Source organism: Rattus norvegicus, chromosome 15 (genome assembly GCF_021556685.1).
Source record: "Rattus norvegicus strain SHRSP/BbbUtx chromosome 15, alternate assembly SHRSP_T2T, whole genome shotgun sequence".
In the NCBI taxonomy this organism is placed as follows: Eukaryota; Metazoa; Chordata; class Mammalia; order Rodentia; family Muridae; genus Rattus; species Rattus norvegicus.
In genome coordinates this window covers 9,746,083-9,769,485 of record NC_141548.1, presented here as the reverse complement: position 1 = coordinate 9,769,485, position 23,403 = coordinate 9,746,083, and the positions used below count along the sequence as shown (strand labels likewise).

Below are 23,403 nucleotides of genomic sequence, written 5' to 3'. Positions count from 1 at the left end.
TTTTTTTTTTCATCCTCAGCATCGGACCTGAGAGCTGTGTAGTGTTCTAGGTACTTTGCATATATGACTCAGACAGCTTTAAACACAATTAGACTGATGGATTTTCATCCCTTTGACTGTGTTGGCTTGTAGCGTTTGGTTCTCCATGAACCTTGGTACTATGGGTCCTGTGCTTGAGGAACAGATGTATCTGTTTGCTTTGAGATTTAGAGCTAATCCACCTGTGTGTCATGAAATGTTTTTAAATTTAAAGTTGATGGGGATTTCTCAACTTCGCATACCTTCCTCTGCTTGCTCAAGAACAAAGTCTGAGTGTTTGCATTATAGGGGATAGTCACATACTAGGGTTTGAGGGAATTGTTGATGTGTTACAGGATGAAGAGAAGCCAATCCCAAGTGGCTGGGCATAGAGACAGAAAATCAAAAGAAAGACAGAAGAAAGAGATATGAGCCTCTATTTTTCTCACTTTCAGAGTAGGGCTTTGGGATTATCCAAGTAACAGTGGAAGACAAGGGAACATTTTACGAAGTGTTTGTCAGTGTACTTTTGTACTAAGATTCTTCAGGGGTTTTTAAACTAAGTATATCCAGGAGCATAGATAAAAGGAAAGGGGTCAGGGAACTCAACATTCTGGTACCTGTGTTGGGGACACTGAATATTTACAGGCTTAACACCTCCCAGGGAAGAGCCTAGGTGTGGAGAGGTTGTGACTTCTGTGAGGAGCAAATGTGGGGACAAGGATTACAGGTGGAGGTATTGCTGTGGAACATCAAAGACTGAAATGTGGCTTCTCTGCATAAGCGCCATCTACTCAGGAAGCAGATTCCCTTAGATTCGTTATGAAAGGACCATTAAAGATTTGAATATCCCTTCTCCACATTGATACACAGGCGTACTAAGCAGCTGCCCTAACCTGCGAACAATGGTGCCATCTTGGCAAGCCAGGCAGATATGTTTACAACTGAAGTGGAACATAATTTGAATGTGAAGAATACTTTTTTTCTCTTCTATCAACCATTCTAGCCATTTATTTGCTGTTTTACCCCTAGTTACTGAATACCCTGTGAAAATTATAAGCAAGCTAGAAGTTAGCAAAATAAAAGTATTTATACAGTATAAATCAGTTGTGTTTTATTTCAACAAATCTCAGTACCTTAGAAGTGAAACGTCTATCTCATTCACAATTAACACAATTAATTATCACACTTAGCCTGTATCTCTCAGAAGAGACTCAAGAACAGAGTCCTGTGTAGGTTGTTTTTGGGAGAAATCAATCTAGAAAACCTTGGCAGGGCAATAAGAAGGAATGGGCAGGAGAAGTGAGCCTGAGTGTGCGGGACTTAAAATCTGGCAAATTCAGGTTCAGGTTTAGGTCTGCCCTAAACCTGTCAGATGATCAGTGAGTAGGCCTACCTAACTCTCAGAGTCTGCAGCTAAGTCTGTTTCCTCACCCCTGGTGGGTTTGTTATTGGGTTGGGTTATAGGCTTACCGACAGGCAAAGCCTTTCCCCCATCAGTGTGGAGATATAGTCCAGTAGATAATAGGGATTAAGTGGAAGATAAGGAGAGAGTGATGTTGCCACTTTATTTATGGAGGAAGCAGGAAGTAACACTCTCTTATTGATACTTCAAGTTTTACTCACAACCTTCTGTCATTACTTTATTTTAGTTTTTCTTAGTACTTACTTCATAGAACTATGTTGTATTGTTGAAATATCTGAAAAGGTACCCATATCCCATGGGGGAGAGAGCTGGACTCACATGGGAGACCACCACTTCTGCTCAAATTCCTGGTCCAAGAGGAACCTGCCTTGAGCCCTCTGGTCACAGGAACCTAGAAGCAGACTGGGACAGGAAACTTCCAGTCTCTGCCAATGCCTAGAGCTGAAAGTCAGTCTCCAGAAGCGTTGACACACCTGAGAGCAGAGGTAAGACCACCACTTTTGCACCAAGGGGCCTGGGGCTCTCTGGACACAGGAATCCAGGAGTAGGCAAGATTCTTCTGGTTTCCCCTTGCACCCAGAGCTGACCCAGTCCTACAGCTCTCTGTAACTAGATTCTCTGTGGAGAGACTTCAACTCTCAGAAGTGTGGACAATCCTGAGAGCACAGAGGAGACCACCACTTGGCCTCATATTTCTGACCCAGAGGAACCTGCCTAGAACCCTCTGGACACAGAAACTGAGGAGCAGTCTGGGATAGGATCCTTCTGGTTTCTGCCTGCACCCGGAGCTGATCCTGTGATACAGCTCTCTGGACCCAGATCCCACTGGGAGAAAGTCAGGCTCCAGGTGTCCTGACACACAGGATTACAAGAGGGTCAAGCCACATGAAGAGACAGCAAGATTAACTAACACCAGAGATAACTAGATGAAGAGAGGCAAGCACAGGAACCTAAGAAACAGAAACCAAGACTACTTGGCATCATCCGAGCCCAGTTCTCCCACCAAAGCAAATACTGGACATTCCAACATACCAGAAAAACAAGATTTGGATTTAAAATCATATCTCATGACGATGATAGAGAACTTTAAGGTAGACATAAATAATTCCATCAAAGAAATACAGGACAACACAGGTAAACAAGTAGAAGTCCTTAAAGATGAAACACAAAATACCTTAAAGAATTACAGGAAAACATAACCAAACAGGTGAAGGAATTGGACAAAACCATCCAGTGTCTAAAAATGGAAATAGAAACAATAAAGAAATCAAAAAGGGAGACAATCCTGGAGAGAGAAAACCTAGGAAAGAAATCAGGAGTCATAGATGCAAGCACCACCAACAGAATACAGGAGATAGAAGAGAGAATCTCAGGAGCAGAAGATACCATAGAAAACATCAACACAACTGTAAAAGATGATGTAAAACACGAAAAGCTCCTAACCCAAAACATTCAGGAAATCCAGGACACAATGAGAAGATCAAACCTAAAGATAATAGATATAGAAGAGAGTGAAGATTCCCAACTTAAAGGGCCAGTAATTATTTTCAACCAAATTAGAGAAAAAACTTCCCTAACCTAAAGAAAGAGATGCCCATAAACGTACAAGACATCTACAGAACTCCAAATAGACTGAACCAGAAAAGAAACTCCTCCCATCACATAGTAATCAAAACACCAAACGCATAAAACAAGGAAAGAATATTAAAGACAATAAGGAAAAAAGGTCAAGTAAAATATAAAGGCCGACCTATCAGAATTACACCAGACTTCTCACCAGAGACTATGAAAACCAGAAGATCCTGGGCAGATGTCATACAGACCCTAAGAGAACACAAATGCCAGCCCAGGCAAACTCAATTAACATAGATGGAGAAACCAAGATATTCCATGACAAAACGAAATTTACACAATATCTTCCCACAAATCCAGCCCTACGAAGGATAAGAGATGGAAAACTCCAACACAAGGAGGGAGACTACACCCTAGAAAAAACAAAAACATTAAACTTCTTGCAGCTAACCCAAAAGAAGAGAGTCACACAAACTTAATTCCACCTCTAACAACAAAAATTACAGAAAACAACAATCACTATTCCTAAATATTTCTTAACATCAATAGACTCAATTCCCCCCCCCCCAAAAGACATAGACTAACAGACTGGATATGTAAAGAGGACCCAGCCTTTGCTATATACGGGAAACATACCATAGTGTTCACATGGATAGGCATTGATGGTGCTGGTATACAAATGCAAATGACAACAACTGTATTTTAAGATTCCGATGGCCAGATATTTAGGGTAATGTATATGATATCACCTTCTCTGTTGTTTTTCTTAATATGCTCAAACGTCTTATATACTATTTACATATTGTTCAATTAAAAATTTTCTGTCCTTTTGTTCAGGATGTTTTCTGTGTAGCATTAGAAATAAAACTGGGCTTCAGTGGGAAAAAAGAACCATGAATAGTTACAGAGAGCTGACAGGATTATAGGGAAAGATAAGGTAGCTAATGGGAGCCCTGAGGATACAGGAGGAGAGAGAAAACAGAGGGGAGAAGCCACAGATGCAACGGACCAAAAAGCTAGTAGTCAGCTCCTATAAGTGAGCTGAAGCTTGCTGATTTGATTAGCATTTCTTCTGCACTGTGACCACATGTAGGTGAGTTCACAGCTGGTTGATAAACAAATGTAGTCTATATGGCAGATACAGGTCTGGTAAAAGAGAAACTCTGATGGGCTAAAGAGCAACTAAAAACATCAATAATAAGGACACTCAGCAGCAGCAGAATTAGTGTCCATTTCAGCAGACTTCTGTCTGCTGAGCTATGTGTGGGTTGCCATTTACACTTCACATTCAGCACGCCCATGTAAGCCTCAGGTAGTCCAGGAGTATTGATAGACTCAGACTTTTCAGGTCTGTTTTGATGAGGTATCCACATGCCCCTGTTGTGTCTCCCCCTTCCATATACTGTTAGACGTGCTGACAGGCCACCCATGCCTCTCACAAGAAACTATACCCTTTTCCTTCCTGTGGCGGTTTGAATGAGGATGCCCCATTCACATGCTTGAATACTTTGTCCCTATGGGGATGGTTAGGAGGTGTGGCACTGTTGAAGCAATGTGCTTTGGGTTTTCAAAAGAATTGAGCTATTCCTAGTGTCCTCTTTCTGCTTCCTGCTTGTAAATTAAGATATATCTCACTTGTTCTTTCTCCTGAGCTTTTGCTCGTCTAACATGGACCTTCTGAAACAATACATTAGTTCTTTTACAGGTTGGTAGTTTGGTCAAGGTATTTTGTCACAGTAATAGAAAAGAATTAAGATACCTTCCTTCCTCCTGGGATCTGAGGCAGCTTGATTATGGTCACAATTTAACCAGCACCACTCCCCTATCCAGAGTCCCTTCACTAAGCCTGCTTCATCCTGATCTAGAGTCCCATCATTTTGCAAAGAAACCTTTAAGAGTAGAGAAGTCATTTGTCTTGTGGGTTTGAGTCTCTCTTATGAGAATCCGTGCTTGGTTGCTATTATTAAATGAAGTTGGCTGACAAAGACAATCCTCTGGTCTGCCCTATTTTCTTCTTGCTTCAAATCTAATCGACATGAGATTTCAGATGGAATAAGAACTCTGAGAATTTGACTAGAAGCCATGACTATTACATTCATTCTGGTAAAACAAAAACAAAACAAACAAACAAACAAACAAACAAACAAACAAAAAACCCCTTTCCCTTGTCTAAAGCTTTGTTAACAATTGTACTTAAAACTGATGGGCTTATTTATTTGAGAAGTTTCTAGGTAGCCCACAATCTTGGTTATTCCCTATGTATTGGTGACTGTCTAGTTAATCTATAGTGAACACTTGTAAGCTAATCTCAAGTCAGAAAGACGTGAAATTTTTTAATTTGCCTAAAAAATGAGTACATTTAAAGTTGGACATAAGGAAGAGGTAGTTGACAAAAATGGGGACCATTAAAATGAAGTCGAGTGTTTTGCATAGGAGTAATAGGTAAGATGTTTTGAGTATATTTCAGTAACCCTCCAGCTTCCACTCACAGCTGACTAAAAGATGTGAAGTATTTTATTTTGAGAAGAGGATTCTAGGATACCCATTTTGCACAGGAAGTCTTTCTCTGCAGTTAGCTCTCCAGGCCACTGCATTCATAGTCCACGATGTCCCCCTGGTTAATGCTGAAGGTCACAAGAAATATAACCAATGTCCATACAATGTTGGGTTTCAGGCAAACGGAAGACAGGAGTTGTAGCATTATAGGGATTTACACTCAGATTTTCAAGGAAAGCCTGGGGACCAGGAGATGTTTAGCATGACCAGTTTCCATGGCAGTGTCTAAGAAGACTGTTTGAATCTTTGAAGGTGAAGATGCATCAGAGATTCCAAGAAGTTAGAGATTCAGGGAGGAGAGGAGGTACAGGCTTTGCAGAGCAGAGCTTTAGGCTTTGAACATAGGCAGTGAACAAAGTCAGCACAAGACACAGGCATAATGGACTGAAAATGGTGAGGACAATAGGGGAACTGCCTGAGACCTCTGGGACCTCATCATGTGCCCCACCCGCATGCTGGACACACAATTGGAGGATTTAATGTTTGCCTAGAGGATTTTTGGTCTTGCTTTGACCAAAATTTGTTCTGATTTTCATTCCATTTCTCCATTTCACAATAGAAATTTATATTTTCTGAGACTGTGTAATGGAAGGGCATTATTTTCATTTTTATTTTATAGAGACTCACAGCTGGTAATTTGCCTCAAGTGTCAGGAGATTTTGAGTTTGAACTTTTGAGCAATGTAGGTGGCTGAAGAGCTCGGGGGTTATTGTAAATGGGAAAAGGCATTTTATTATGATACAGCTGTTGGTCAAAGGCAGAAAATGACCGTTTGAATAGTTCTCCAGTTAGTGTGGCTTTTGTGGGAAATATTAGAAACTTTAGAGGGTGAAGTCCAGCTAGAGGAAGCAGGTTACTGGAGTATGTTCCATGTCCCTTCCTGTAACACTTTTTTTATCCTGTATGACATGAGGTGAACAGCTTTGCCCACCTTTATAATTCCACCATGATGCAGTCTCTCACTGTGAGCTCTAAACAACAGAGTTGGGGACCATGGACTGAACCTCTGGTCCATGACTAAACTCAGTCTTCCCTCCTGTAACTTACTTTTTAGGTATTTTGTCACATGGATAGAAACCTCACTTAGATGTGCTAACCTAGTATATATTATTATAGAAGATAAGTAAATCAAAATAGTAGTAGCCAGAACTATGTGTCGGTGAATGAATTAATTATAGGCAGGGAGGTAGAGCTATTTGTTAGGCAAAGCCAGTTATTTTGTTCAAGGTACTGGACTTAAAACATTTATTTAATGGATCAATCCTGCAATAGTTTGTTGAGTTTATAGATCTGGGATTTTTTTCTCTCAATCTCCATTGACTGGCCATTTGTACATTTTCTCTTAATCTCTCAGAGTTGAGAGTTAGGGAGAGATAGTTCATTCTATAAGAAACATATTAAATGTCCTTATAAGGGACTTGCACAATGCACAAGGCATATGAAGACAGGTGGAATGTATCTAAGTAAAATTTTGTAGAAGAACGACCATCCTTGTATGGCAATCAAAGCCAGAACAAAACAACGAAGGGAGCATTGGAAAGAGGGACCCTGGCTAAAGTAACAGTATGGAGTATGTGTCAGCAGGAGCTGCAGGAAAGCCATGCAGTCTGAAATGGCAACCACAAAACTCTGTATGAGGAAAGCATGTTTTTTTTCACACCACTGGAAAGTAGAGGTGCTGGGACAGGTGCTCACTTCAGTGCTCAGCAGATCTACTTTTACACCCCCATGCTCTTCATGCATCTTCAATTGAGCTAGTAATGTGGAGAGCAGGGCCCCAAAGAACAGGACCAGATTCTTTAGAATAAAGAATGGGGAAGAAAGGAATTGAGTTATTTCTAGGTGGAATTGGAGGAAATGAAGTCAAGAGAAGATGGGGGAATGTGGATGCAAAATGTTTTCTGTGTGAATCATGCTGCAGCTGAATCTATAGCATTTCCTCATAGCATTTCATTTTGAAAAAATGAAAATAATGGTTTGGCCATCTCCTTCCAACCAGTGCGTGAAGAGGAAGATAAAGGTTAGCTGTCCGTGGATGGAACTCAAGCTACGCAGTGTGAAGGTTGAAGGGTTTACAAATGAGAACAGTGACAGAAGGTAGGGTGGGGTGGTGACATTCTCTGACAAGTTTGGGAGAAGCAGTAGGTTCAAGAGCAATGGAGAGTCTATGACAAATTAAGAACTGTAATTTTTCAGTGAGCAGCAGGAAGGCACCAGAAGGAGTTGAGTAAGGCAAAGGTGTTATAGCTTTCATTTCATAGAATCACTGTGGATACTGCGGGGGAAAGAGATTGGAAGGAGTAGGTATGATGAACAGACAGGTAAAGGTCATGGAAGTAATCTGAGTAAGGAAATTGATAGTGTGAAGTAAGATGGTGGCTGTAAGATGGGGACCGCACCAACTACAGAGACACATATGAGGTGGAATTGCTTGGTGTGGGGATGGACTGGATGAGTGTTTGCAGGACATAGAGTGAGGATCAGTTCTTGAGGATAACTCTGAGGGGAAAAGTTTCACACTGTTAGCAGAAAAAAAACAAAAAACAAAAAACAAAAAACAAAAACCAACCCAGCTCTCATTTCAAAAGGGGAACAGAGTTTATCTGGAACCAAGCATGTGTGACCATGGTCCCGGAACACAAAAGGAGAATACCCTGAATTTACATATCCCAATGTGGTAACAGTTTGGTGAAATTTTTACAGGATTGGTAATTTGAGCCACTTTTCAAATACATCGAGGGGAGCATTAAATGGATGGCCGCAGTGAAGTGGTGGCAGCTGTTGTAGGCTGCAGATACTGTCTGATAAGCCTCCTAGCCCTACGCTTGGTGGAGACTTGGATTTTATTAGTACATTTCAAAAGGTTTTCTTTCTTAGTCCCAAGATTTTAGATCAGACAAGGTGGGCAAGGAATGGCCATTTAGGGGCCAAAGATAAGTGTAGTTAGGCTCTGGACCCTCGACATTCCAACCTCACACAATCACTTAAGCGTCACACAATCCCAGGAGTAGATTCACATTACTATCACCCAGTATCCAACTCCCATGGAAAAGACCATGAATCTGACTTAGGATCTGTAACACTAAAGACACCCGTCTAACGTCTGAAAACCTTTGAAATGTAGGAGAACTCTCTTCTTACTACACAAAAATACTATACTTACTGCCTTATGGACTTGTATTTTTGATTCCTGCTCTGTCTTTTGACTCATCTAGTTTTGAAAAACGCATGTGAAGAGCTAAGTGGAACCCTCAGAAGGTAGGAATTTAAGTCCAGAGACTTGGAGAAAAAGCATTTAGAGTTATGGGGGGCATGTGGACTATGGTCAGACAGCCATAAGAACTGGTGAGACAGGCTTGCTTAAACCTCTGGGAATCTCCGTGATCTGAGATGGGAGGAGTGGAGCTGTCCCCTTCCAGACTCAAATGCCTCCTCTGGTACACGTAACCTGGACCACCATACGGGAGGACCATGGGCAGTCAGTCACATCCTTTCCCAGGCAAATGGAGGATCATCAACATCCCAAAACTCAGCATAGAGAACAGGTCCCCCCTAAATCCCATCTCAGTTTCCAATGTTCATATAGTCCCTCTCTACATGGAATAAAGCACATATTATTTTACTGAGGACCTTCAAAGAGTTATTCTTTACTGAGCTGCAACTCTTGGGGAGGAGCTCTCTCTCCTGAAGCACTCACTCATCTTTGGATCTTGGGCCTTCCTGACTGGTCAGGCTCTTGATGACTGGAGAGGCTCACATCAGAGCTGTGGCAGGTGACACTGCCACTGCTGTGGTGGGATCTGGCACCCTGGCTGCCTGCCCCGTGTAGGCCATCCAAACCTCTTTTATTCCTCCTTTAAGAGCTGTAACACTCCCAGCACTCACAGATGGACCAGATCCCTATGGAACCTATCCATTCCAGGCTCTGCTTCACTCTCGTTCGTCTGGAGTACAGAGATATCTGACACCCCAGAGGGAATTGGGTAGACTGCAGACTCCCTTTCCTGGAATTTGCCCTGACAGTGTATTGGTGGTATTCAGACACCTCCAGGAGAGAAAGCAGAACTAGATATCACAGAGTTAGAAATATAGTATATGGTATGAAATTGATAGGAGATTTAAATAGTCTCATAAAAGCCCATATTTCCCTATGAAAATTCAAGCATAGAGGTTAGATATTTCAGTTGTTTATGGTAAACCCAAAGAAGGTTATTGGAGAGAGTATATACTAGCATTTGCTCCACCTCTAGTACTTACTGATGCATGTTAGAAGAAAATGAATAATGGAAGAATGGATGAGTAAGTGGTGAGTGGATGGATACATAAATACATGGTGGATGAAGAGACAAATAAATGAATTGAGATACTTCATGCCAGACAAAGACTCATACGTGGTCTTAATCAAGTAAACATCATTACTGAGGATTACAACAAAATAAAAATAACCTGAAGAGTCCCGGAGAGCAGTCAAGAGTGCTTGCTTTTCTTTCAAAAGATCTGAGTTCAGTTCCTGACACCCACATCTAATGGCTTTGGAATATACCTGCACATACATGACCTATACTTACACATACACATAAATGAAAGCAAATATGAATCTTAAATAAATACCTTATATATTACTCAGGATGTTTCCAGTATTCTTAATAGCTTTATCTAAAAGTACAGTACATACCCCAATCTACTCTTCAAAGGGTAAACTGAAAGCCACACCATATTGTTCAGTTTCTAGTAGCTGCTCTCCTTTCTAATGGAGCAATGCATATGCACCCTTTTGCTTTAGAGGATCTCTGTGCTACTTGTAGCCCTTGTAGCATGAAGTTTCTAAGTAGTCAGTGATGTTCAAGGGCTGACTCTGGTGTCGTTCATTCTGCTCCCTAATGTTGAAGGTCTTTCTCTTTTCACTCATATCCTTTCTTAACATGGACATGTTCCTTGCATCAAAGACAAACGAAGTCTTTACATTTTCCTATTTTCTTTAAAGAAACAGGAACAAAATATTAGGTGGCATCAGCTCTCTGATTTTCCCGGAGTCCCATGTTCCCAGAAGTAAATGGGTCAGATATCATTTACAGTTGTCCAACTTACCTACGAGCTCTAACCCAGGAAAAATAAGGAGAAAGTGGCAAACTAAATTTGTGATTTAAAACATGAAAAAGAACAGTGACCAAGGATTAAGGACTTGGTTTCTGTGAAGTCCTCTGACCTTGGGACTAGAGAAGGGAAGGGTGTATACCTCAGAGCCCAGAAGCATGCTGGTTTAATTTGTCTTCTGTTCATTGTCATCCACGGGAATATTAATGTTATATACCACCTAGAAAGTGTCCTTTATGAAAGAAAGCACAACAAATAGTATACCTCTCTCATGTTGCCACAATCTCTCATGATCATTAATTTTATGCTCATTATATTCATATATATATATAGTGTGTGATCCCTGTAACCAAGATGAGAAAAGTAAATGTCAGCTGACAAGGAGGACTAGCATAATTAAGTCATTTCCTTTGGTCAGCTACCTGGCTCTCTGCTTTCCACATCCAGGTGGCACTAGCAGACCAGGCACCTAGGTGAGAGCATTTCACATGTCAGTTTATTACCATTTTGACAATAGTTCACACTTGCATTTTATTATCTCAAAAGCTGGAGTTTTGTGGTATTGTAGCTTGTCAAAGTCACACAAAGTCATGAAACTTAGTGTTGGTATCCTTAGTCACAAAGTCCAAAATAAAAAGACCCAGCTTTTTCCCCCCAGTCCGGCTTTCATTGCCATTTAACACCTAAATTGAGTATTGTGTGTCGAATATCAAAAATCCCCCATAAGCTCAAGTGCTAAGTCATGGTCCCTAGCTGGTGGTGCTTTTAGGTGTCTGGAAAACTTCAGAGGTAAGGCTTGCTGGAAGACGTAAGTTATCAAGGGTGGATCCTTGGAGTCGTCTTCTCTCTGCCAAGTGCTGTAGGGTAAGCAGCTTCTAGCATATGATGCTCTGCCTTATCGAAGACTCAGAAACAATGAAACCTGAACAGACTAGGTTCTTTGAATGCATGAAATAAAAACTTATAGTTTCTTCACTTAATTCTTTCCTGTCAGGTATTTGGTAATGCGAAACATACGGGGTTCGCTTTCTAGCATCTCTAGTACTTCCCTGTGGTGGTTTGAATGAGAATGTCCCCTATAGGCTCAAATATTTAAACACAAGGTCTCCAGTAGGTGACACTGTTGGGAAATATTAGAGGTTATATTCTTGGAGGAGGTGTGCCACTGAGGGTGAGATTTGAGGTTTCAAAAGCCTATGCCAAGTCTAGTGACACTCTCATCCTGCCTACTGACTTTGGATCAGGATGGAAAGCTCTTACCTATTGCTCCAATGGCATTCTAGTCTTCTTCCTGCTATGATCATGCTGCCAATGCTCTGAAACTGTAAGCAATAGCCTAGGTAAATGCTTTCTTTTAAGAGTTTCCTTGGTCATGGTGTCTTTTCACAGTAATAGTAACTACGACATTCATGTAGTCTGAGCAGTTAATGGTAGACTTGGCCAGATAACAGAGGGCCATGCTCTCTTTTTGCAGGGGCAGTAAAAAAATGTCAGTTTATGGGAAAAGCATAGGCAATGTTTTGTACACAATACCCATGGTTGCCTAAATGCAGAGGATTTTTGCTTAGGTTAAGTCATCTGAGAGTCTGGGCTGATGTCTTAGAGACCCACCTTTGGAACTTCCTCCCCAAGAAGCCTCAAAATTTCCATAAACTTGCTTTCTTTCTAAGTGACTGATGCCTAGCAGGAAAAAATGTCTATGATGATAGAAATGGTCTACATATTCACTGTTCTAATGTAGTTGCCAGCAGTTTGAGATTCTGAACATCAAAAATGTGGTGAGTGAAATCGAGGAGCTGATTGTAAAAGTTAATTCATCAATATTTGCACTGAAATATATAGCACACGTATTTTCTGATACATTTGAAGATGGCGTTTCAGAAGCAATGATAATGAAAATACTGCCTAGCTTTGTACCACCGCGGTGCATTTGCTTGGGGTATTAGGTAGGGGTCCTACAGAGTAATAGAATCAGTAGAATGAATATGCACTAAAAGGATATGTATTAGGTTTTCTTGCCCAATATGGTCTAGATAATCCAATGGCTGAATCACATTGGAGATGTTGAAAATCTGTAGTTTCTCAGTCCATGGGTCTGGACATCTCATCAGGCCCAATATGGCACTGAAAGCCTGGAAGATTCTCTGAGAGCTGAAGGTCTTCATTCTACGCTGGAAGGCCAGAGGACTGGTTCTAATACTGGGAAAGGAATGTAGTAGCAGCGGCATCAACCAGTAGGTGAAAAGCAAAGCTTTTGTTTTTTCTTCTCCTTTCATTTTAATTGACACATTTGGAAAATGTCTTCCTACTTCAAACAATCAGACCAGGAGTGGCCCTCACAGGAGTACCTAACAGCTTGTCTTTTAGTTGATTCCAGATTCAGTTACGATGACAACCAAAATTATTCATCCACTTAGTATGAAATTTTATTTTTTCTCTTCCTTTGAAATATTGTGGACTTCAATTTGATTCTGTATGCTTAGATCTAACAGAAGAAATATGATTTGTCACACTTACAGAGTTTCAGTGTGATGCAGAAAGTGAGAATAAGGGAGATTGGGCATTTTTCGTAGACAACAAAATTCTCAAGTCTAACAAAAAAGAAAAATTCAGGGGAGACACATTGACCCTTTCTCTATTGTATCTTCTTCAAATACTCATAGGTCTGGTAATACCTATTATTAATGAAATAAATAGTGTCTTTGAGTACTCCTTTTTTGCCAGGTGATAATCCAGTGTATGCAACATTATATCATGATTAATTCATTTAATCTCTATAGCAACTCTATACCTAGTCACACTTGCTAATTTTATTTAATAAGGTAGGCTCTTAAATTATTAAATCAAAAATTAAAATGATCACATCTCTTTTGTACCAGGGCACCAGCAATAGCAGTCTGTGTATCAAGTGTTAATTAGCTGTTTTCTGGCTTAGGGTTGGACCATATCTGAAGGTGACCTTGGTACATGGCACTTCCTGTGGGGTTCAGTGAGCACAGAAAATATGAAGAAACACTGGTTAATTTTGCTTCTGTGGTCAGAGTGGAACCTACCCTAATGAAGGGCTTTTTCATAAGCAAATACTTTGCTAAACGTTTGATTTTCCATAATCCTCTAGGCTGAGAGATATTCTTCTAGCTCTGGGAACATCTGTTATGGTGTTCCCATATCCATTTAAATCTATAATTCTGTGACTGCACAATGAGGAGGCAACATCAGAGAAAAACATGAGTTTGGAGTTATAAGCCAGTAGGACTTTCAGTGTGGTTGTGGGAATAGCTGGGGGTCTGTCTCACTGTAAAAAGGGATGTGTTGTCCCATGGGGTTGTCTTTGATATTATATGAGATTCAGGAAATAAAAGGAAGACGCTGGTGCCAAGTGACAGGATGGGGTGTAATAAGAGTACCTATTGTTCTTACAGATGGCATTTCTCAGTCTGTATCTGTGCTACAGATTTAGTCCCCAAGGACCTTCATGGAGAAAGTACCATAAAAACACAAATAACTAAAAAATAACCAGGCAGTTCTTTGTAGTTCTATTTAGAAGCAAGGGAAGGAGTTACCTTTAGGAAGTTATCAGAAAGGACTGAACTGAAAGCCTTTGCCTACAAGGTCTGTTTATTGGAATATAACCCTGTTCCTGCCTCTTCAGCTCCGATGAGAATTTCTGCCTTGTGGATGAATGAATGCATGTGCGCGCGTGCGCACGCGCGCGCGCACACACACACACACACACACACACACACACACACACACACACACACGACTTTAGACTTTTCTAAAAGTTTTAAAATCAAGGCCCTTCCTCATCAGTGCATTTTGTTTCCCTGAGTGAGACATCATGGTGTGGGGATTTCTGCATCAATGGTCCATGAGAGGGCTAGAGATTTTCTTTGATTTTTCCCAAGTGATGCATGAAAGATCACTTTCCAACTTTCAGAAATGTTTGCACAGAGATTTGAAATGTTGTGAGCCCTGCAGGAGGGGTCATGTTGTGCTAATAGGATTTTTTTTCTCCAATAGAAATATTCAGAAGGCTTCCAATCAGTTCTCACTGTTCAAGCCACCGATAATGTCTATGCCTGGCTTGTCAATGCAAAATGGTTGGGACATGTGGCTGCTTAAAGTTGTACGTTTATAGTTAGTGAGCATCAATAATGTACTCATCAGAAAGATAGCAGCTATTTACAGATGCGCTCAGCCAATCTCCAGTGTTTCCATCTAGAGAGCACGGAGAAACCCTTCTGGTTTTCAGTCTATGTGGGTCACCAGATGTGATCGCTAATCTTGGTTTCCAAATTTACTCCATCTGGAATCAACTAAAACACAAGCACCTGGGAACGCTTACATGGGATTTTTCTTAATTAGATCATCTGCGATGGGCAGTCCTAAATCCAGACAATGTCTTCTGGTGGCAGCTGACAGAAAATGGCATGGAAGATGGAAACTTGTGGATTACTGGGCTTTCCTTCACTTTCATTGGTAAGCTCATCGATCTCATCCTGCTGCTGATACATTATTTTGCTAAAATTAGAACCTTCTTCATTAGAATTTCAGTGTAGACTAAGGACCAGTTGAAACCTCCAACCTTTTGAAATGAATCTTGGTTTTTCCATCAGGAGACAGTCATAGCAATGGCTATCTGAACCACAGATTGTAAGTCTGTGTGTGTGTGTGTGTGTGTGTGTGTGTGTGTGTGTGTGTGTGTTGTGTGTTTTATCATATCTATCTATATCAGTTATATTCCTCTATTAATGGTGAATCTAGGGGTAGGCAAAGAGCTGATATTGATGTAAGGCTATGCAGCGTTGCATGGTTGTAGCAATGATAATGAGTTTAACTATAATTTCTGCATGAAGCAACTCAAGGCAACAACTGTTGATATGCTTTCTACCCAGTTACTGTTGTCCCCTTTATCCTTCAGGAGCACTGTCAGTATATTTAAAAGGGTAAATCTGCATTCGCTATGCAGTAGCATTACTAATAATGTTTGTGTATTTTCAGATAATTTAATCAACGCGAAGAATCATTCACTGGGTAAAAACATTGCAATTTTTTTGAGGCAGTTTTGCTCTGTGTGTCCCTGGGTGTTTCTCTGGAGTTGTAGCTCTAGGACTTATTCTGTAGACCAAGCTGGTCTTGACCTCAAAGATCTGCCTGCCTCTGCCTCCTGAGTGTTGAGGTTAAGGATTGGCACCACAATGTCCAAGAGCTAAAAATATTGCACATTTTGAAAGTATTGTTCTAAACTTTATAGATCAGTCTTAAATGGCATTTCTGGTGACAAAAAACTATCCATCACACATTTCATAAAGGGATAGTCAGCATCCCAATAAAGAAAACCGTAGGTTTATATCACCCCTCCCGATTTTAAAACTGAATGCAGGGGATAGATATAAAATTATTTATTTGATAGAATAACATAAAGATTTTGATCTTTCGGTCAGAAATTTTCCTCTGACTTCACTGCACACACACAAAGATAAACCCAATTTAAAATAATCAAGCAAAAATGATTTATGTTTCACTGCACAATGAAATATACATTTCTAGAGCTGCTATCCATTTATAAAGACACACACACACACACACACACACACACACACATATATATATATATATATATATATATATATATATATATCCTTATATTCTGCTTTTTTACTTGGCATGTGTCCTCAAATTTTCCCCATTGTCACAATAATAACATAGTGATGTTGATCCAAGAACACAGAGGGCACCTAGAGGGCAAGGGACAGGATGATGGTATAGAGGTTGATGGTATTCACAAGTATACATTTCATAATTAAAGTCAAACTCACCAGGCTGTATATTCTGGATATGTATGTATTTCTATTCAACCATTGTTCAGCACAATTTTTATTTCACAGATACTCACTGATCCTCCAAATGATCAGACTGTGTGGACACTGATGATTAACAAGGCATTATTGTCTCTGGATCTTACATGTGTCTCTGCGTCGGATAGAGATTTAGGGGCCTCTTAGTTTGTGAAGAGTGAAAAGAATTGTCAACTCTTGACAACGTTCCATAGCTGAGGCTCAGTCGTTAATGAATGCTGTGTATAATGCTTCCATCCGTCTGGTAATTTTATGAGGTTGTAATACACAGCACATTCCTTAACCTCTTATCCATATTTCTACAAGGAAAATAAGTCTCAAAAATATAAAATTTTCTATCCTTATTAATTCATTCTCTCATATATTATATCATGACAGCATTTTCCCTCTAGCCTGTGTACACTCCATTCTCCCCTCCACTTTCTCTCTCCCAGTCCACTCCTCCTCTGTTTCCCTTCAAAGAAAGGATATCAACCCAACATGGCATATCAAGGTATGATATGATTAAGCACCTCTCCTCTTAATTAAGGCTAGATGAGTCAACTAACTAGGAAAACAAGTGTCCCGAAAGTAGGAAAAAGCATCAGAATCAATTCCTGCTCCCTCTGTTAGGAGTCCCACACAAACACCAAACTATACAACTATAGCATATATGTAGAGGTCCTAGGTTAGACCCATGCAGACTCCGAGATAGTTGGTTCAGTCTCAGTGAGTCTCTATGAGTCCAGGTGGGTTGATTCTGTAGATTTTCTTGTGGTGTCCTTGACCCCTCTGGATCTTTCAAGTCTTCCTTTCCCTCTTCAGTAGAATTCCTCAAGCTCCACTTAATGTTTGGCTGTGGGTCTCCACATCTGTTTCCATCAGTTCCTGGATGAAGGCTGTCTCATGACAACTAGCTTAGGCTATGAGTATAGCACAATATTATGAAAAAATCCTTCATTGATTTTTTTCCAGTTATGTTTGGGTCTATTTTAGACACTCGGCCAACCAGCTTCTGTTTTCTGGTTCTTCCAGGAGTGTCAGGGATGGGCTTCTTTTCATGGCTTTCGTCTCAATGGTTAGTGATTCCCACAAATAATGTACTGTCTTTACCCCTTCACACCATACTGGCTGGACAAATTGTAGCTAAAACTTTTGTGACTTGGTTGGTGTCCTAAACCCTCTACTGGCAGTCTTGCCTGGTTATAGGAAACTGCTGGTTTAGGCTCTATATTTCCCATTACTAGACAACTCAGGTAGGACTACCCTCATAGATTTCTGGGCGTTTCCAAGGCACCCAGTTTTTGCCTTGCCCCAGAACTGACCCCCAATTCTAGTTGTTTCTCCTAGTACTATTTTCCTTCATCCTTTTCCAACTGGGACCGTCCTGTTCCTGTTTCCACCCTCCCCTCCCCAGTCTATCTGCAATATCTATTCTATTTCCCCTTCTGAGGGATATTCATGCATGTTGTCTTAAGCTTCTCTGGGTCTGTGGATTGTCACATGGTTTTTCTTTGCAGTTAATACCCAAGTGTATACACACCATGTTTGTCTTTCTGTGTCTAGGTTACCTCAATCAGGATGAATTATTTTTTAGTTCCAACTATGATGTCATTAGTTTTAAACAGCTGAGTAGTACTCCATTGTGTAAATGTACCACATTTTCTTTATTGTTGGTTGAGGGAAATCTAGGTTGTTTTCAATTTATGCATATCACAAAGCTGCTATGAACATGCTTGGACATGTTTCCCTATGTAAAATATGATGTCCTTTGGGTATACGTGCAAGAGTGGTATAACTGGGTCTTAAGGTAGATTGATTCCCAATATTCTGAGGAATAACAATATTGACTTCCATAGTGGTTGCAAAATTTGCATTCCCACCAGCAGTGGAGCAATGCGTCTCTTACTCCATATCCTCACCAGCACGAGCTGTCATTTGTGTCATTGTCATCGCCATTCTGACACGTGTAAGACGGCATCTCAAAGGAGTTTTCATTTTCAGTTCCCTGATGACTAAGGATGCTAAATATTTCTTAAGTATTTGTCAGGCATTTGAGAGTCCCATATTGAAAACTCTCTGTTTAGATCTAAACTCCATTTTTAAATTGGATTATTAGGTTTGTTGATGTTTAGGTTCTTGAATTCCTTATATATTTTTGATATCAGTCCTCTATTGGATGTAGAGTTGGTAAAAAAAATGTTTCCCATTCTGTAAGCTGGGAGTTTGTCTTATTACATCATCCTTTTTCTTACATAAGCTATTCAGTTTCAAAGGTCCCATTTATTAATTGTTGATTTTTGTGCCAGTGGCTATCAGAATTCTGGTCAGAAAGTTTTCCTGTGACAATGAGTTCAAGGATATTCCCCACTTTCTCTTCTATCAGGTTCAGTGTATATCTGGTTTCATGTTGAGACCTTTGATGCACATGGACTAGAGTTTTGTGTAGGGTGATAGATACATATCTATTTACATTCTTTTATATGTAGACATCATGTCAAACCAGCACCATTTGTTGAAGATGCTTTGTTTTTACCATTGTATAATTTTTGGCTTCTCTATCAAAACTTGCGTGTTTTTAGATGTGGAAATTTACATCTCTGTCTTCAATTCCATTTCATTGTTTCAATCTGTCTACTTTTATGACAATAACATGTGGATTTTAATTCTGCAGCTCTGTATTACAGCTTGAAATCAGGGATGGCAATACCTCCTGAAGTTCTTTTATTGTGAAGGACTGTTTTAGCTATTCTGGATTTGTGTGTGTGTGTGTGTGTGTGTGTGTGTGTGTGTGTGTGTGTGTTTATATGTGGTTTATATGTGTACTTTTCTTTCAAGGTCTTTAAAGAATCGTGTTGGAATATTGATGGGACTTCATTGAATCTGTAGATTGTCTTTTGCAAGATTCTCATGTTTACTCTGTTGATTCTACTGACAAATGGATGGTCTTTTTATCTTCTCATATCTTTGTCAATTTGTTTTTACAAAGATTTGAAGTTCTTTTCATACAGGTCTTTCACTTGCTTCATTATCCCATGATATTTTGTATTATTTATGGCTACTGTGAATTGTAGTGTTTCCCTGACTTCTTTCTCAGCTCATCTGTCCTTTGAAATTGGAGGGAAACTGATTTTTGTTTGTTGAGTTAATGTTTTATCCAGTCACATCACTGAATGTGTTTATTAGCTGTAGAAGTTTTTGGTAGAACTTTTGAGATCACTTATGCATACTATCATATTATCTGAAAATAATGATGCTTTTACTTCTTCCTTTCCAATTCGAATCCCTGTTGGTCTCCTTTATTTTTCTTATTGTTCTAACTAGAATTTCAGTTATTATATTGACTAATACAGAGAAAGTAGACAGCCTTGTCTTGTTCCTGATTTTAATAGAATTTCTTTGAATTTCTCTCCATTTAATTTGATGTTGGTTATAGACTTTGTTTCTATTTAGTTGATTTTAGACCCGAGTTTGATGATTTTCTGCTGTCTATTCCTCTTAGGTGTATATTGCTTCTATTTGTTCTGGAGCTTTTCAGTGTGCTGTTAAGTTTCTAATATAAGACTTCTCACTTTTCTTTAAGATGTCTCTAACTGCTATGAACTTTCCTCTGAGAGCTGCTTTCATTTAGTTGCATAAGTTTGGGTATGTTGTGCCTTCATTTTTATTGAATTCTAGGAAGTCTTTAATTTCATTCTTTATTTCTCTCATTGAGTAGAGAGTTATTCCATTTCCATGAGTTTGTAGGCCCTTTGTTGTTTCTGTTATTGAAATTGAGCTCTATTTTTGAGACTGCTAGCTTGCAAATTTGACCTGAACTTAAAAAGACTTAATCAGTACCAAATGATGAAGTTTGATACTGAGCTGGTGCAGAAGTCCCAAAAAATTCTACAGAGACTTAGCCACTTGGGTAGTGAGAACATGAGCAAACTGAAGACCAGTGAAGTCTGGGTTTGTGAGCACCTCTGTAGCCTCCAAAGGATCATCACAGACATGGAGAAGAAATGTGAAAACTCTGCCATAACACTGCTCCAGAATAAAGTTCTATTTAAAAAGGAGGGAGTTTAAATTGCTTCAGAGCCTACAGCCAACTCAGATCATAACTTCATGCCAGATTCGATTCATGCCAGATAATAAGAATGCAATGTACTGCTGAGCCTCCAAGACATATTACTTTGGCCCCAGATGCAGCTCACGCCTCCCTAGTCTTTTCTGAGGATCCAGGAAGTGTGGGATTTTGAGATGCAACACAGACTGTGACTGACACTCCAAGGAGATTTGACTTCACTACTTCTGTGTCTGGTGAAAAGAGCTTCAACTCAGTGAGGCATTGTTTGGAGGTGGCTGCGGGTCAGACAGCACAATGGCAGGTGGTCATATATGATAGTACAGAGAGAAAGAACAGCATGCCTGGGGCTTCCAAAGATAAAGTCTTGCACTTGAAGTACTTAATGGGGTTCTATTGCATCCTTTGGATCTTTTCCCTTTAAGAAAAGTCTGCTTGAATGACCAAAGTGCAAATGCTTCAGTCCTTCTTAAAAGGGGGACCAAAAATATTCACAGGAGTGGATGTGGAGACAAAGTTTGGAGCAGAGACTGAAGGAATGGCCATTCAGAGCCTGCCCCACCTGGGAATCCAGCCATATATATACAGCCACCAAAACTAGACACTATTGATGAAGCCAAGAAGTGCATGCTGACATAGCTGTCTCCTGAGAGGCTCAGCCAGAGTGTGACAAATACAGAGGTGAATGCTAGCAGCAAACCATTCAATTGAGAAAGGGGTCCCTGTTGAAGGAATTAGAGAAAGGATTGAAGGAGCTGAAGGGGCTTTCAACCTTATTAGAACAACAATAACAACCAACCAGAGCTCCCAGGGACCAAACCACTACCCAAAGACTACACATGGACAGACCCATGTCTCCAGCTGCTTATGTAGCAGAGGATGGTCTTGTTGGGCACCAATGGGAGGAGAAGCTCTTGGTCCTGACAAGGCTGGACCCCCCAGTGTAGGGGAATGTCAGGGAGAGGAGGCTGAAATGGGGGGGGGGGCTGGGGAGGGGGAACACCCTTTCAGAAGAAGGGGAGGAGGATGGTATAGAGGGATTATGGACAGGAAACTGGGAAATGAAATAACATTTGAAGTGTAAAAAATAATATCCAATTAAAAAAAACAGAAAGTAAATGTACAAAGTTGGAGTCTTCCTCAACTATCGATGTGGGCATGTATCATTCTACAATGTGACAGAGCAATTCCTCGTTTATAGTTTCTCTGACCTTACTTTCTGAAAAGCAGTTAAACCTATATTTTCTCTTTGTATTCCAAATGGAGACATGAGTTCAGAATCTGACACTGTGTATCTGCCTCTAACTCATCCCTGAAGTAATGGCAAATAGCTCTTCATCTTACTGTGTGTGGACCCAAGATAAAAAGAGACCAGAAAATAAGATCAAGACTTTGTGAAAACCCTTTGTGTAATTAATCCAATAAATCCTCAAGACTTAATGTGGCTTTCAACATATGTTCAGTTGAAGGAGTTCTATTTAAGTTGAATGATGATGTGGTTATTTGATGGTTCAGGTGATCAAGGCACTTACAGCCAAGGCTGACAGCCTGAGTTCAATTCCTGGACCTCACAGGGGAGAAAGAACAGACTTGTCTTCTCACATTCACATGAGTACTGTGGCGTGTGGCTATTGTCCCTGCCCCACTAAAACAAATAAAATACAATAGAAAACAAAGAAATGATAAAGTTTTTTAACATTGATATATATATATATATATAATCATACATATGATATCACACACATATGTATATAATTAGAAAATTAGAGAATAATGAATATAGTCTTGTTTCCTGAAAAAAAGGGAAGTGTAGCCCTAATCTATAGTAGTCTGATAGGGCACAGGGAGTTATTTTAATTTTCTTGTGTCTGTTGAGATTTCTTTTGTGCACAGGTATGTGGTCTGGCAGAATGATTTGTGAGGTGCTGAGAAGAAGATATATTCTTTTGTGCTTGGGTGAAATCATATCTATATCTATATATCTATATCTATATCTATATCTATATCTATCTATCTATCTATCTATCTGTCTATCTATCTATCTATCTATCTATCTATCTATCTATCTATCTATATATATATATATATATATATATATATATATATATATCTGTTAGGCCCCTTTGAGTCATAACATGTGCTAGTTTCATTATTTCTCTATTTTGTTTCCTTCTCAATGACCCATCCATTGGTGAGAATGGGAATTGACATGTTGAAGACCAACTTCAACATTCATGGTAAACTGAGGAAAGCAATGAGGTCTGGCATCACAGATTGGGGTTGGTACTTATAGCAGCTGCTAACAATGGCAGACAATTTACAGCATCAGCACTGGAAGTGATGACATGAGCAGAACCTAATTGCCTTAGGTTGTTCCTCTCTGTGACCTATGGGAAACTCTGAACTCTTTTAACTCTTTAGAGGCTGGTAAGAAAGGAAAAGAAGAAAATCAGGCACACATACCCTCGAAGTAAATGAAGAAACTGGGTTCTAACAAGTGAGTTCAAATAAACAAGTTTCAACAATTTCATACATACATACATATATACATACACACACATATATACATATGTATACACATGTATTTACAGTTGATAGATAGAGCAAAGCTCTAATGAACAGCTCTAATAAGATTCATTTTTGGTTTTATATTTTCATAACTTTCTAGACAAATGTTTTGTATGTAAGAAAAAATTACCTCAGAGACAAACTATTACACAAGAGGGAGTTACAGTAGGATGTTGATAAGTTCAAACAATTAATTCTTGTGTCTTATTCTAAAAGCTCATTACAAGTTTAAAGCAATAGTTTTATATGTTCATGAACTTGCT

At 39.7% G+C, this 23,403-nt stretch overlaps 1 pseudogene; it reads left to right on the top strand.

Moving 5' to 3' along the window:
* Positions 1-7,544: 7,544 nt before the first annotated feature.
* On the top strand, positions 7,545-21,888 carry LOC148000805 (putative E3 ubiquitin-protein ligase TRIML2; annotated as a pseudogene).
* The last annotated feature ends 1,515 nt before the right edge of the window (positions 21,889-23,403 follow it).